Source organism: Symphalangus syndactylus, chromosome 20 (genome assembly GCF_028878055.3).
Source record: "Symphalangus syndactylus isolate Jambi chromosome 20, NHGRI_mSymSyn1-v2.1_pri, whole genome shotgun sequence".
In the NCBI taxonomy this organism is placed as follows: domain Eukaryota; kingdom Metazoa; phylum Chordata; class Mammalia; order Primates; family Hylobatidae; genus Symphalangus; species Symphalangus syndactylus.
Window position 1 is genome coordinate 16,365,059 of NC_072442.2, and position 14,859 is coordinate 16,379,917.

At 47.5% G+C, this 14,859-nt stretch overlaps 1 protein-coding gene across 6 annotated transcripts in view; it reads left to right on the top strand.

The window, feature by feature from the left end:
- Window positions 1-14,859, top strand: part of YPEL2 (yippee like 2) — a 69,524-nt gene that overhangs the window by 5,978 nt on the left and 48,687 nt on the right. Inside the window, exon 1 of one of the 6 annotated variants that reach the window (XM_063628549.1) lies at window positions 1,408-1,582. The exons of the other annotated variants lie outside the window; for them this stretch is intronic. The gene's annotated coding sequence lies outside the window, so the exon portion shown is untranslated. Of the gene's footprint in view, window positions 1-1,407; window positions 1,583-14,859 lie in introns of those variants that run through there. 6 annotated transcript variants of the gene reach the window in all.

Genomic DNA, 14,859 nt, shown 5'->3' on the forward strand with positions numbered 1-14,859 from the left:
GGTGGATTCCCCTCTCCCTGACTCAGAGGAATCCATTCTCAATCTGTTGATTTGGGAGTGGACAGTGTGTGGTGGGGTCAGAGGAGGACTTCATAATAAATAAGTGAAGACTGAAAATGCCACTTACATCTATTTGAACTGGAATGGAGTTTAGAAACCATCTATTCGCGAACTGACTGCTGCCCAACACCCACCTGGAAGAAGTGACAGTTACAGAAGTTTTTGGAAGGACATGTTGTCTATCTGCTTGGTTTTAGACTTGATGAGGCTGGGCCATCTGCATGCGGCATTATGTCAGCCCCTCCATTGTTATTTTTACTGAGTTGGGCTTCGGTGTCTGCCCTTTGCTTTATGGAAGGACACTGTCAGAAATAGCTTTATATAACTTGTTACTGTAATTCTTATAAGGTTTTATATTGTTGAAGACTAGCTACAGATTCAATGCCCCCTTTAAGAAGTTCATGGGAGAAATTATTTTAGAACCTAGTGTCTCTGAAAAGCTTTGCCTCTCCTGAAAACCTGGTATGCTTTTTCTTTTTTGTGGAAATTGGAAGTTTATAGCATCGTATTTCTCTTTTTGCTTTGGCTACCAGGAAGTACAGAGTCCAATTTTTGGCCTGCTTTTAGTGATTATGTAGGGCCCTGCATCCTAGCTTTTTCTAGTGTTAACCTTGTAATTTTTATTTTCTATTAATTAGGTATATACTGGGTTGGGCATTAAAATCTGTTTAGGTGTTAACATTTTAGAGATATAAACATTGAGGTTCAAACAGACAAAAAGGACTTGATTTAAGACATAGTGCTAATTAGGGCAAAGCAGAAGCTATAAACCATACCTTCTGTTTCTCAGACCAAGGCCTCTTCCTACTCCTGCACATTCTGGAATAATACCAGCTCCTCATCTAAACCCTAAGTAGCCCATATCTCCATTCTGGGCAGAGTCTACCTTCTCTCTGAAACGAGGCAGAGCAGCATTCTGCTTGCGAGGTGCAGCACTGCCACCTGCATTCCTATTCCCTGGGTGGGTCAGCAACACCTGGGTCTCCTGAGCTACAGAGCAGTCAGCCCTCCCCTGTGGTCTTAAAAGCAGTGTGTCTAGACTGAGTGGCTTTGATTCGAAACTGGATTGCTGGCTCCAAATGAGGTTACCCTCCAGTGTCTGGAGTTCCTTTGTCTGTTTCTCACTGGGAAAGGAAGGCTTGACATCCAGTTGGCATATGGGTGCCACTGAGGCTCAAACAGGACCTTCTGGGTGTGAACGGTGACCAAGTTTAGTTGCACCAGAGAAAGTGGCTTTGTTTTTTTACCTGATGTGAAATTTTTAGTTCTAGAAAATACTGACCTTTCTAGTGATTGGTTTTTTGTTTTCTCAAGGCATTCTGTTCAGGAGTACCTGGGGCAAATAAGTGTAGGCACGGAACAGATCCTGCCCATCAGGAATATTTTGATCCCTATTTTCGAGATGGATTGGTGAAGAATGAAGAGGATTTACACATACAGAAACATTCCATGGGGAACAGTTGTGCAAAGGCACCGAGGCGTGAACATAAGAGGGAGTGTATGGGGAATGTTCAGGAAGCAGGTGAGATGGGGAAAGAGGGCACTGGGATGTAGTTCTCAGCGACCATGGCTGCAGATAGAGCACTCCATGGGAGTGGACCGTGACTTCCTTCACAGTAAGGGTGAAGAGCGCTGCACAATGGCTAATTGCCTCAGATCACAGGTGTCCCCAGGAGGGAGGCTATCTCTAGGGATTCTCGAAGCTGGCTGCCTTAAGAATTCATCATCCCACTAAAGGCCTACAAAATCAGAATTTTCAGGATGGGGAATTTGTAACAGAAACAAGAAAATAGTAACAACCCCTGAAAAACTGTTTCCCAGGTTCTAAAGCAGCCAACCCCACACATGACTGAGGTCTGGAAACCACTGAGGTCGTGGTTGATCCCTCTGGCAGGAGCTACCAAGCAGCCTTGGCTTTTGGCACCCTTGCCCTTGCTCTTTGTATTTTTGCTTTTTCCTTTGTGTTGCCCCTACACATGTCATCCAGGATATCTGTGTGCCCCCCCCCCCCCCCACCGCTTTGTTTCTTCTTTTACCACTTTGCTCTTTGTCTGTTGGGGGTCCCTCCCTACGTTGACCCATTGCCAAGTGGACCATAAGAGAGAAATGAATTAATTTTCAGGACTGGTTACGTTAATGGTATAAACGTGCACATTACATAAACCTAAATTAAATAGGGCTTGCAGTTTGTTTTGCTCGCAGGGCTCTTTGTTTCTGTTAGGATTTGAGGAATAGTTACCTCACGCTTAACTGCAGCCTTAAAGCTAAGTACCTCATTAGCAGAGAGGTATAACAAGAGCTGAAAACTCCCTTTTTCTTGTGCCTAATCTGTTGTCCCATCCCTCATTTGTTTTCTCCCATTTCGGCAATTTAATGTTGAAGCATTGAGCTGAGAGTCTGAGGGTGTTTAGAGAGAACTTGACGTCTTCATTTTGCGTTATGTTGAGTTGACTTAGACTCTCCCATTCTGCTTGAAGCTCTGGAAGGAATTCAGGGACTGAGAATGCACTTCCTCAGACCCTTCTCTGGCTGGTTTGGGGAGGAAGGATCTACTTGGAAAGGGACAGGGGATTTGAATCCTGGTTTTGGTCCTCTCCAATTGTGTGATCTTGGGCAAATTCTTCCTTTTTCTGTATCTGGAAAGCAGGGGTCATCATCATAATGCCTGTCTCCCTGGGTTGTTGTGAGGATTAATTGAGATATGACCCCTCATAGACGCATAACAGGGAATTAATAAATGGTAGAATCATGGAGGTTTATCTGCGGTTGTTCCAGGGCCTCCCTCCCAAACTGCCCTCACTTGCTACCTTCCTCCAACCAAGCCTTACTGAGCTTTCTGAGCTCCTCTTGCCAAGCTTTGGGCTGCGTATGAGGGTTGATTAACCAGACATGGTCTCATGTCTGATTAACCATGGCCAGGAATGGTTTGCAATCTAGTGGGAAGTCTGACCGAGAAACAACTAATTTTGCGGAACTTTTTTTTTTCTTTTCCAAGATGGAGTTTCGCTTTTGTCGCCCAAGCTAGACTGCAATGGCATGATCTCAGCTCACTGCAGTCTCCACCCCCGAGGTTCAAGTGATCCTCCTGCCCCAGCCTCCCGAGTAGCTGGGATTACAGGCACCTGCCACTACGCCCGGCTAATTTTTGTATTTTTAGTAGAGACGGGGTTTCACTACGTTGGCCAGGCTGGTCTCAAACTCCTGACCTCAGGTGATCCCACCCGCCTTGGCCTCCCAAAGTGCTGGGATTACAGGCATGAGCGACCGCACCCAGGTGGAACTTTTTTTCTTTTTCTTTTTTGAGACAGAGTCTTGCTCTGTCGCCCAGGCTGGAGTGCAGTGGTGCGATCTCGGTTCACTGCAGGCTCCGCCCTCTGGGTTCACGCCATTCTCCTGACTCGGCCTCCCGAGTAGCTGGGACTACAGGCGCCCGCCACCTCGCCGGCTAATTTTTTGTACTTTTAGTAGAGACGGGGTTTCACCGTGTTAGCCAGGATGGTCTCGAACTCCTGACCTCGTGATCTGCCTCTCAAAGTGCTGGGATTACAGGCATGAGCCACCGCACCCGGCCGAACTTTTTTTTTTTTTGAAATGGCGATGTCTTGCTCTGTCGCCCAGCCTGGAGTGCAGTGGCGCTATCTCAGTCACTGCAACCTCAGCCTCCTGGGTTCAAGTGATTCCCCTGCCTCACCCTCCCAAGTAGCTGGGATTACAGGCGTGTGCCACCACGCCTGGCTTATTTTTGTATTTTTAGTAGAGATGGGGTTTCACCATGTTGGCCAGGCTGGTCTGGAACACCTGACCTCAGGCTATCTGCCCACCTCAGCATCTCAAAGTATTGGGATTACAGGCATGAGCCACCGCACCCGGCCGTTTTGCGGAACTTTAAAAAATTAAGGTGGCCGGGCACAGTGGCTCACACCTGTAATCCCAGCACTTTGGGAGGCCAAGGTGGGCGGAGACCATCCTGACTGAGGCAGGATGAGGCAGAGGCTTGAACCCGGGAGGCGGAGCTTGCAGTGAGCGGAGATCGAACCACAGCACTCCAGCCTGGGCTACAGAGCGAGACTCCGTCTCAAAAAAAAAAAAAAAAAGGCCGGGTGTGGTGACTCATGCCTGTAATCCCAGCACTTTGGGAGGCCGAGACGGGCGCATCTCCTGAGGTCAGGAGTTCCAGACCAGTTCGGCCAACATGGTGAAACCCTGTCTCTACTAAAAATACAAAATCTAGCTGGGTGTGGTGGCGGGTGCCTACAATCCCAGCTACCTGGGAGGCACAGGTTGCAGTGAGCCAGATTGCGCCATTGCACTCCAGCGTGGGCAACAAGTGCGAAACAACGTCTCCGGAAAAAAAAAAAAGTTATATTAAAAAGGTAAACAGGCTGCGTGCATTTGCTGGGCCTCAAAGGATCAGAGGCACGTGGTGGAAGCACTTTTAAGGAGGAGGATGGAAGGAGAACAGGGACTTCGATTCTTGTTAAAATCTATCTGCTATTCCCATCCAGAGAAGAAACCCAGAAATGTGCTGTAGAGTGAGTCTCCTCCCTACCCCACCCCAACCCCTTTCCTCTCCCTCAGTAAATGGCACCACTGGATGACAGTTTAATAATTCCCAGAACAAAATAACTTCCAACTTTAGGCTGGCGATGGCTGGGTCTTTAGACATACAAGCAACCTTTTGAAAGTGCCTCTTCCCTTTTTTGCTCTTCAGTTTTTAAAAAGTTCAATTTCCAAATTCCAATTGCGGAAAGGCAGGGAGCCCAGCCACAGATGTCAGAGTCTAGAGTTTTGGATTTATTTGAATTGGGAGATTAAAGTCAGAAAGCCAAAGGCATGCTGACAGCTGAACAACAGAATTGTATTGGCAGATTTAGGATGGGTGGTTTGTAGCTAATTGGGGCCCCAGCTGTGCCCTGGGGGACCAGCAGTTTAAACAGAAATCAAGGTCACACAGTGCCCAGAGTCTACAACACATTCATGTATTCAGCAGATATTTGAGTGTGGGAAACACAGATGACAATCAAATAATCACCTCAGTAAAAGTACAGCTGCGGATAGTGCTATATGTGTGGCATAGGGGAGCCTGACTTAGTTGGGGCTGGACGAGGCCAAGGGGAGGGTTCCCCGGTGCAGTAACTTCTGAAGATAGGCTGTATCTCTTACCCTATTTTCCAAGACCTTGTTTTCTTCATAGATCTTGTAAATGGCTGTTTTTCATTATACTTTAAGTATAGCCCTATCTGGGGACAGAGAGATGGACCAGATTTTTCTTTGGGTCACAGATCATGGGAAAAATCTATTTGTTTTGTTTTAACCAGGATTATTATCTCTGAGCACGATCAAATACAAAAGGAAGGTACTGGTGTTGAAGGGCGGCAGTCTCTTGGGGCTGGAGGAAAAGGGCACATTTGGCTCTCTGCATAGTCAAGGCAGGTTTGAGGGATCCTTCGCCTTCTTGGCCTGAATCAAGTCTGACACTTCATTTTTTTGTGACTCATTCTTGCCTGGGGTAGCAGCTCAGACTGTCCTGGGGGTCTTGTGGGGACCACCTTGGAAGAAAACTCCTAGGTTGGAACTCTAAGGGTTTCACTAGGGGTCTAGAAGTCCCTACCCGCCTGGGAGAGTCACTTGGGAAGCTAACCCAAGGGAGCATACACAGACTGTGTGAAGGGCAGAGCAGGAAACGTTTCTGCTGTCAGACAGCAGCCAGGTAAAAGCATCAGAGGCTCGTGTGGTGTGGCTTATCCGGGTAATTTCATGGCCCTACTGAGTTTCAGACTCTATCTGCCGGCCCAAATGAGTTGGCATCACAAGAGTTTACTGGCTTTTTAACTTTGTAGAGCGTTAGTGGTGTGTGAGTCCCATGTAATGCCCAGATTGGATATTTTAAATGTACTGGATAGTGGCAAACTAAGGCGATTTTAAAAATACCAGCTTTACGTGGCGGTGTGGTTTCACTGATGGCCATTCATTTTACTCAGTTAACATTTATCAAGGATCTCCAATATGCTGGAGCTGAGAGTCCTATAGACACTACTGGGGGTGGGGTTGGGGGGATCTGGAAGGCCGGACCTTTGACTGCAAGAAGTTCCCAGTCTGATGGGGATAGAGACTCATGACCAGTGTGATAAAATGCCATTCCAGAGAAAAATTAAGTTTCTTGTGTGCTGGGAGAAGGGACCACCAGGTCTGCTAGGGTCCTACTGGAGCTGAGTATTAAGGGATGAGCAGGCATTTACTCATCCCTTAACGAATAAGGTAGGCAGAGAAGGTAGGGTAAGGCATTATAGGAGCTGGAATAATGTAAGGAGCACAGGATAACGACTGAGTTTGATCTGTAGGAAACAGGTTTGGAGTGGGGTGGGGAGGTGATGACAATATAAGGAGAGTTGGGCCCAGGCCCTTGGTGCCACCTGAAGGGTTGGATCATGTCCTGTAAGCTACTAGGAAACCACTGGAGGTTTTGAAATGTGAAAGTGTGTGATCAGGTTGTGTTTTATAAACAGAATTCTAGAATGGGCTGGAGAGGTAAGAGCTGAGTCAGGGAGACCTGTGGGAAGCTGTCGCAGTAGTCCAGGATGAGAGAGGATGGGGTTCACAGTGCTGCTGCTGGTGACTGAGGGTGGCAATGGGAGGGTGCATCTAAGAAGTGGAACCAACTGTCTAGGGGACAAATGAAGTATGACAGAAGGGACAGCGTAAAGGGTGTTTCTTGCTTGGGCAACTGGAAGCAGGAATAGGAATGAAGGTGATGGGAGTCTCACTATGTTGCCCAGGCTGGTCTTGAACTCTTGGGCTCAAATGATCCTTCCACCTCAGCCTCCCAAAGTGCTGGGATTACAGGCATGAGCCACTGTGCCCAGCGTGGAGACATCCTTTATAAATGGGTCAAGGGTTCAGGAGTAGAAGGCACAGGTTTAGAAGGCTTGAAGAGGGTGTGAGTAAGAAGGCCCAAAGGAACAAGAAGTCAGAGGCACATGGCAGAAGCACTGTCAAGAACGATGGAAGGAGAACAGCCAGGGAGATTGAGGCTCAAACAGAGAGGTAGAAGAAGAATCCAGAGAAATACAGTAAAGCCCATTAAGGAACGTTTCAGATGAAAGCAACTGAAGGCAGCACCAAGGCCAAATAGTGTTAGCATTCAAAAGTATTAGTGTTTGTGGCTCACACCTGTAATCCCAGCACTTTGGGAGGCTGAGGCAGGTGGACCACCTGAGTTCAGGAGTTCGAGACCAGCCTGACCAACTTGGCGAACCCCGTCTCTACTAAAAATATAAAAATTAGCCAGCAATGGTGGTACACACCTGTAATCCCAGCTACCCGGGAGGGTGAGGCAGGAGAATCGCTTGAACCTGGGAGGCAGCAGTTGCAGTGAGCCAAAATCACGCCACTGCACTCCAGCCTGGGTGACAGGGCAAGACTCTGTCTCAAAAAAAAAAGTATTAGTGTTTGGACTTGGCATGTTGGAGACTGCCCGTATTTTTGTTACTCAAAATCCTAGCTATGATAAATGATATTCATGAAGCATTGCCAGAAGGCTCTGTAGCTCTTCCATTCCTCTAGAGCAGTGGTCCCCAACCTTTTGGCACCAGGGACCAGTTTTTTTTTTTTTTTTTTTGAGACGGAGTCTTGCTCTGTCCCCCAGGCTGGAGTGCAATGGCGCGATCTCAGCTCACTGCAAGCTCCGCCTCCCAGGTTCACGCCATTCTCCTGCCTCAGCCTCCCGAGTAGCTGGGACTACAGGCGCCAGCCACCTCGCCTGGCTAATTTTTTGTATTTTTAGTAGAGACGGGGTTTCACCATGTTAGCCAGGATGGTCTCGATCTCCTGACCTCGTGATCCGCCCGCCTCGGCCTCCCAAAGTGCTGGGATTACAGGCTTGAGCCACCGCGCCCGGCCAAGGGACCAGTTTTGTGGAAGACAATTTTTCCATGGATGTGGGGAATGGTTTTGGGATGAAACTGTTCCACCTCAGCTCATCAGGCATTAGTTAGATTCTCATAAGGAGTGCACAACCTAGATCCCTGGCATGCACAGTTCACAATAGGGTTCGCACTCCTATGAGAATCTAATGCCGCCACTGACCTGATGGGGCGTTTTGAAGGTTGACAGAGGGATACTTTCTCCTGAGGCAGGATTCGGCAGGCAGAGCATCACTACTACATGGAACCAGGACTTTAAAGGCTGAAAGAATTCTAGAGATCATGTAGGATTATCATCTGACGTATAACCCCCCGAAACCAAGACTAGACCCTGCATCCAGGGTTGAGGTGAATGATTGATTTTGTTTATGAAGGAGCATGGTTTCTTGAGTATCCAAGCTGGTTTTTATTACCAGCTGGACGGATTTGAAGTCCTACCTGGTTCCAGTGCTGTAAAAGATGTGTCTAGAAAATGATGATTTTCCTGTGGGCCTTGCATATCAGCTCCTTGGCAGCTTTAATAGAGGATTTTCAGAGAAGTTTTAGCAGTGGCCCCATCCTGAGATTAGTAGAGTCAGTGTAGACCACAGAGATAACTTTTTCAATACAGTAAGTGATGGAGTGGTCTGTGTTAGGAATGACAGCAATAATATCAGGTCCCCAGCTAAGCCACAGAAGCCTACTTAAACCACAATGTACCTTTAAGTCGATTAGTTTAGGCCCTAACCTCCTAACCACCGTGAGTCAACCTAGGGGACAGGAACGCTGTTCCTTTTGGTCCTGTGAATAAGAACAATTCCTGTGCTTTTTCTCCCTCACTGGTAAGGGTGACTGTAGCTAATCAGGATTATTGAGTATTAACCATGTGCTGGGTGCTGTGCTGAATACTCCAATTGCGTTATCTCATTTGATCCTTCTGTCTCCTGCAGGAGGTAGGCACTATTGTTATCTCCTTTCAGGCAATTTGCCCAGTGGTAATGTAGCTGGTGAGAAGAACCAAGATGAAATCCAAGTCCACCCACCTCTAGATCCTGCACTCTTAACCGCTGGGCAACACTGCTGCCCACCTCTCTCATTGGGCGGGCACAGGTCTCTCTGTGCTCTCTGCTCTAGGCTCAGGATTTTTGGGAGAGTAGGATGGGGAAGGAGGACAACTCTCCCAGTATAAAGGCCTTCCTCGCGATTCCACCTCTCTCTTTTCTGTCTCCCACTCCCTGAAGTGGCTTGCCTCCTCCTTTCTGCCGCCACCACCATTTAGTGCCTCCAGCCAGGGCTACTTTCATTCTTCACAGATGTTGGGACGGGCTATGGCTACTTAGTCACATTCCTACCCTCCTGTCCTTAAAGTTAGCACAAGGTCCCTTTCAGTCTTTCTAAGAGTTTTTAATTTGTGTGTTTTTAAACCTAGACCAGCAATGTAAAGAATAGGCATGGATGCCAATGACAGGCCTTTGGGTGGCACCCAGGAATTGTGGTTTTCCCGGGCATCACAGCACGGGATGGGAGTGGAGGTGGTGAGGAGAGAACTGGGTTAGATGGAGTCTGGGGACGCAGAGTAAGTTCGCCTCCTTCCTCCTTGCTTGGAGAGGGAGGGAGGGGCCTCATCACATGTGCTACCTGTGCAGGTAGGTGGACCTGTCCAGTGAGCAGCCAATGGGAAGCAGAAGAGGTTCAGTTCAGTGATGGTGTTTAGCCTCTACTGTGTGTCCTGCGCTGCTGAGTTCATGGGGTACAAAGATGACTCTTGGAGCCTACCTCTAGTAGAGGATACAGAGGCAGAAAAGGGTAATTTCAATTTCAGTAGGGTTAAGATGGAGGTGAGCACAAGAGAGGCCACTAAGCCCAGTGTTGAGGTGACATTTTGAGCTGAGTTTCAATGGACAAGTAAGGGCCTTGTGAGGAGAGATGGAAAGGTTGGATCAGCCTGAAGGAATGGCATCAGCAAAACCATGGAAGTGTAAAGTGCAAGTGTGGTGTATTGAGGGGACCTACAAGGAGTGGTACAAGTTGCCAAATGCCTCCTAAGAGAGTTTCTGACACATGGTAGACTCTTAAATGTCATGTCAATAAATTGAGGTGGAGGATAAGGTATAGAGGATGAGATGAGTCTGAAGCTATGCGTGGGCATCAGTGGTAATACACACCTGGAATGTATTATATGGTTACTACATGCCAGGCACATATGCTGAGTACTTTTCTGCAAACTTACTTCATCCTCACGTGAGCCCTATGAAGTAGCTATTATTGTCTCTATTTTTTGTGAGGAAAGTGAGGTCCAGAGAGGTTAGGTAATTTGTCCCAGGTCACACAGCTAGTAAATGACAGAGCTGAGATTTGAAACTAGTTCCAGGTCCTTTTTTTTTTTTTTTTTCTTTTTTCTTTTTAGGGTTTCACTATGTTGCCCAAGCTAGTCTCATACTCCTGGCCTCAAGCAGTCCTTCTGCCTCAGCCTCCCAAAGTGTTGGGATTACCGACGTGAACCACTGTGTCCAGCCGATCCTGTCTTTTTAACCACTGCTCTGTGTTGCCTTTCAGAAAACTTTAAGAGTGATGACCTGGTCAGATCTCCTTTTTAAATAGACAACATTGGCTGGCATGCAGTGGGTGGGTTTGAGGGGGAAAGAGGCCCAAAGGCCTGCCAGGGCTGTATAAGTCAGAGATGGTTACCTTCGGGCTGTTGAGAGCATGGCCGCTGAGGAAGCACCTCTTAGAAGGACCTCAATACTGACGCATGCCTGTGGTTCCTCCAATATTATTGCCACCTTGTCTCATCTCGAAAAGAGAATTCTAGATTTGGGGAGATGTCCTAGTGGTACCATCTCAAAGAGATGCTTGAAGACAAGTTAAAGGATCCTAATGGAAGGGGCAGGCTGGAATTTGGCTACACACAGGCATCAGGTTCAACATAAGTAGGAAAGAGGAAAAATAGGATGTTCCCAAAGGACCCCAAACTCCATGTCTGTCTGAACTCTCAGGCCTTCTCCTTTTTCTCTCTTTTTTTTTTTTTTTTAAGCAGCAGCATCTGTTTTTTTCCCCCGTTGGCCATTAAAAATAATAGATACAATTTTGGTGTGTATTGTGTGCCAGCTCTGTGTAAGCACTGAGATCATCTCACTTAACACCTAGAACTCCTGTGGAGGTTGGTCTTATTAGAGATGGGGAAGCTGAGGGTTGGAGTGGTTTCGTAACTTGCCAGAAGTCATGCAGCTAGAAAGGAGCAGAACTGGTTTGTGTGAGTCCAGAGCCCACTTCTTTTCCAGTCTTCACCTCCTCTCAGACACCCCATAGAAACAACACAGAGGCATGCCTTGGGGCCAGCCTTGTCCCGGGTCTGGAGGAATTCCTTCCTGTAGAGAGTCCCACTTCTCAGGTCAGTTTCCGTGGCTCAGCATGTGGTGGTCCAGCCTTGCTTCCACATCATTCCTCACGTTCCTTTGTGGCTTAACAAGAGCGTCCCACCTCCCGCCCCTCCATCCTGGTGGCACTCAGAAGGTTCTGTTTTGAGTTCCAGTGGCAGTTACTCCCTTGTGGGGAAGGCCTGTTGGCCGGGGAGGCGGCGGGGGGTGGGGGCTGGCCAGGTTGGCCTGTGCTCCCTGTGCATTTGTCTCTCGAGGTGGTGTATCGAAGATCTTTGTTTTTAATCATAATATCTCACATATTTTCTTTCTGTGCTGCTCAGTGTGAGCTAGCTAGGGGTGGCGGCAAATCTTCCTTTAATTTCCACTGTGATGGATTATTAGTTCACTTAAAATGGTGTTTAATTTGCACATGTGCCCCGAGGCTTTTAAATATTAAGCTCATTTGATGATTGTTGGAGATCAATTTGGACTCCACAGTTATGTTCTGTGTTGGACTCATGAAGCCCCATGGACCCTGTTGCCCCATTAACAGGGGCTAAAATCCAAAAATTAGAATGATGAGTGAAGCTCCATACTCTTAATTTCTTCCTTTAAAAAAAAAAATCAATTTTCTTTCCTAAGAATTGACTCAAAGAAGCTTTTAAAATTTTTGCTTAAAAGGGAAAAAGACAGTGCAGATGTTGATTTTTTGGTCCTCACCTCTCAGCTTGTTCCTGTCATGCAGCCTGCCCTCCCCTTTCTCAGCCCACAGGCCTTTCTTTTCTTTCTTTTTTTTTTTTTTGTTGAGACGGACTCTGTCGTCCAGGCTGCAACCTCCGCCTCCCAGGCTCAAGTGATTCTCCTGCCTCAGCCTCCCGAGTAGCTGGGACTACAGGCGTGCGCCACCATGCCTGGCTAATTTTTGTATTTTTAGTGGAAACGGGGTTTCACCATGTTGGCCAGGTTGGTCTCAAACTCCTGACCTCAAGTGATCTGCTGCCTTGGCCTCCCAAAGTGTCTGGATTACAGGCATGACCACCTTGCCCGGCCCCCACAGGCCGGCCTTTTTTTTGTTTTGTTTTGAGACAGAATCTCGCACTGTCACCAGACTGGAGTGCAGTGGTGCAATCTTGGCTCACTGCAACCTCCACCTCCTAGGTTCAGGCGATTCTCCTGCCTCAGTCTCCCGAGTAGCTGGGACTACAGGCACACGCCACCATGCCCGGCTAATTTTTGTATTTTCAGTAGAGACGGAGTTTCACCATATTGGCCAGGATGGTCTCAATCTCTTGACCTCGTGATCCGCCCGCCTCAGCCTCCCAAAGTGCTGGGATTACAGGCATGAACCACTGTGCCTGGCCTTACAGGCCTTTCTTGATCCTGCTTCTCCTTGCTTTCTACTTACCTCCTCTCATTTCTTCTAGTTTGTCCTGTACCAGTTGGACAAGATTGATATTTCAGCAAGCCACTTTTTCTTCCCTTTCCTTTTCTTTTCTTTATTTTTTTAATGCTCTGTCACACGGGTTGGAATGCAGTTGGAGTGAACACTGTGCACTGCAGCCTCAACCTCCTGCGCTCAAGTAATCCTCCCGCCTCAGCCTCTCAAATAGCTGGGATCACAGGCGCGTGCCACCATGCCTGGCTAATTTTAAATTTTTTGTAGAGGTCTTGCCGTGTTGTCCAGGCTGGTCTTGAACTCTTGGGCTCAAGCAGTCCTCCTGTTTCAAAGTGCTAGGATTATAGGTGTGAGCCACCGCATCTGGCTTTTCCTTTTTTCTTCTTAGGAAAGGAGTCCCTCTCTAGGATGCCTGTTTATTCATATTTAAGAGCAATGGGGAGCAGAGTGACCCTGCCACAGCAAAATGTAAGGCTTCTTGTCTAGGCCTTCCGGAGCCTTTCTAGCACCAGACAGCCTGGGCCATTGCTTATGTGGTAGATTTTTCTCTTGTCTTTTTAGGTTCAGAGCTGTGGTGAGGATGGAATATGCATGTGTGTGTTTGTATGTGACACACTCACATTTAATACAAACAAGAAATGCTTATTCCACAGAAGGTAGCTTTGAATAAGTTTCAGGATTCAGATTTGAAGCTGAGCATAACCAGAAACTTCTACCTGTAAACTTTTTTGGGGGTTTCCTTCAGAGGAGAAGTGAGAGAAGAAATAATTCTACTCTGGGGAAATGCATAATTTAGAAGCTGTCTGCATGTATAAGAAAACAGACTCTGTATCTGCTCTCTAAACTCAGCCTGGCAGCCAGGGTCATTGTTTCTTTTTCTCCCCTCTGTGTTTGTGTAAGACCGATGGGTCTGGTGCTCTGTGTGCTCCCCAGCGGGCAGCATTTGGCCTGGGGGAAGCCTACTGCTTGTTTTCCCCTGCCTGTCTTTCCTATTTCCTTACCCTAACTCACCACCCCTTCCTTTCCTGGACGTGCTGTCTATCCTGAAATGGAACAGGAGTATTAGAAAGGTTGAAGGGCCAGGTGTGGTGGCTCACACCTATAATGCCAGCACTTTGGGAGGCTGAGGTGGGTTGATCACCTGATGTCAGGAGTTCAAGACCAGTCTGGCCAACATGGTGAAACCCCATCTCTACTAAAAATAAAAAAATTAGCCAGGCGTGGTGGTGGGCGCCTGTAATTCTAGGTACGTGGAAGGCTAAGGCAGGAGGATTGCTCGAACCTGGGAGGCGGAGGTTGCCATGAGCCAGGATCATGCCACTGTACTCCAGCCTGGAAGACAGAGTGAGACTCTGTCTCAAAAAGAAAGAAAAAGAAAAGTTGAGGGTATTTCAGGAAACTCCAAGCAGGGTACTTGGCTCTACCACCTTTCTACCTGTAACACTCTGGCACCCAACAGCATTGGCCTTCTGTGGGCTGTTTTGTCATTCACCTTACCTGCTACCCAGAGTGTGCCCAGGGTGTGATGAAGGGGTTCTGGATCCAAAAGTTTATGTATCTTTCGTCCTGTCTCCTGTGATGGCCAGACCTAACTCTGAGGCAAAGCCGAGAGAATTATTTCCCACTTCCATTTCCTTCAAGTGTTGCTATAATATTCACTATAACCTGATTTTACATCTTTAAAACTAGAGGTGGGAGACTGAGCAAGGGCGACATCATATGTTGGCCCCCGAAGGTCTGAATCCCTTCAACAGTCAGATAGCTCACATACAATTGGTCGCTTTGCATGTGGAGCCTCCTTGGCTCAGGGCTGCAGAAAAGAAGTGCTCTCACTGTGGGTTAAGGGGTGGTGACTGATATTGTCCTTCAGCCTAGTGCTAGTTAGTGATGTTGGCCACTCAGGAAGATATAAAGTGTCCCAGAAGTATGGCGGCCTCAGTGACTGCTTTGGTGGGAAGGATTCCAGGGAAGACGGCACCTTCACTTTAGAAGATTTGGTTCCAGGGAGGTTTAGAGGAAAAAGAGGACGATGATTTGCAGGCTTTCTCTAAAGATCCAGATGGATCCCAGACGTAGTCCAGCCAGGAAGATCTGATTTTATTTGTCTTCCTTCCCCATCTCCCTAAATAATTTTTAATTTTAT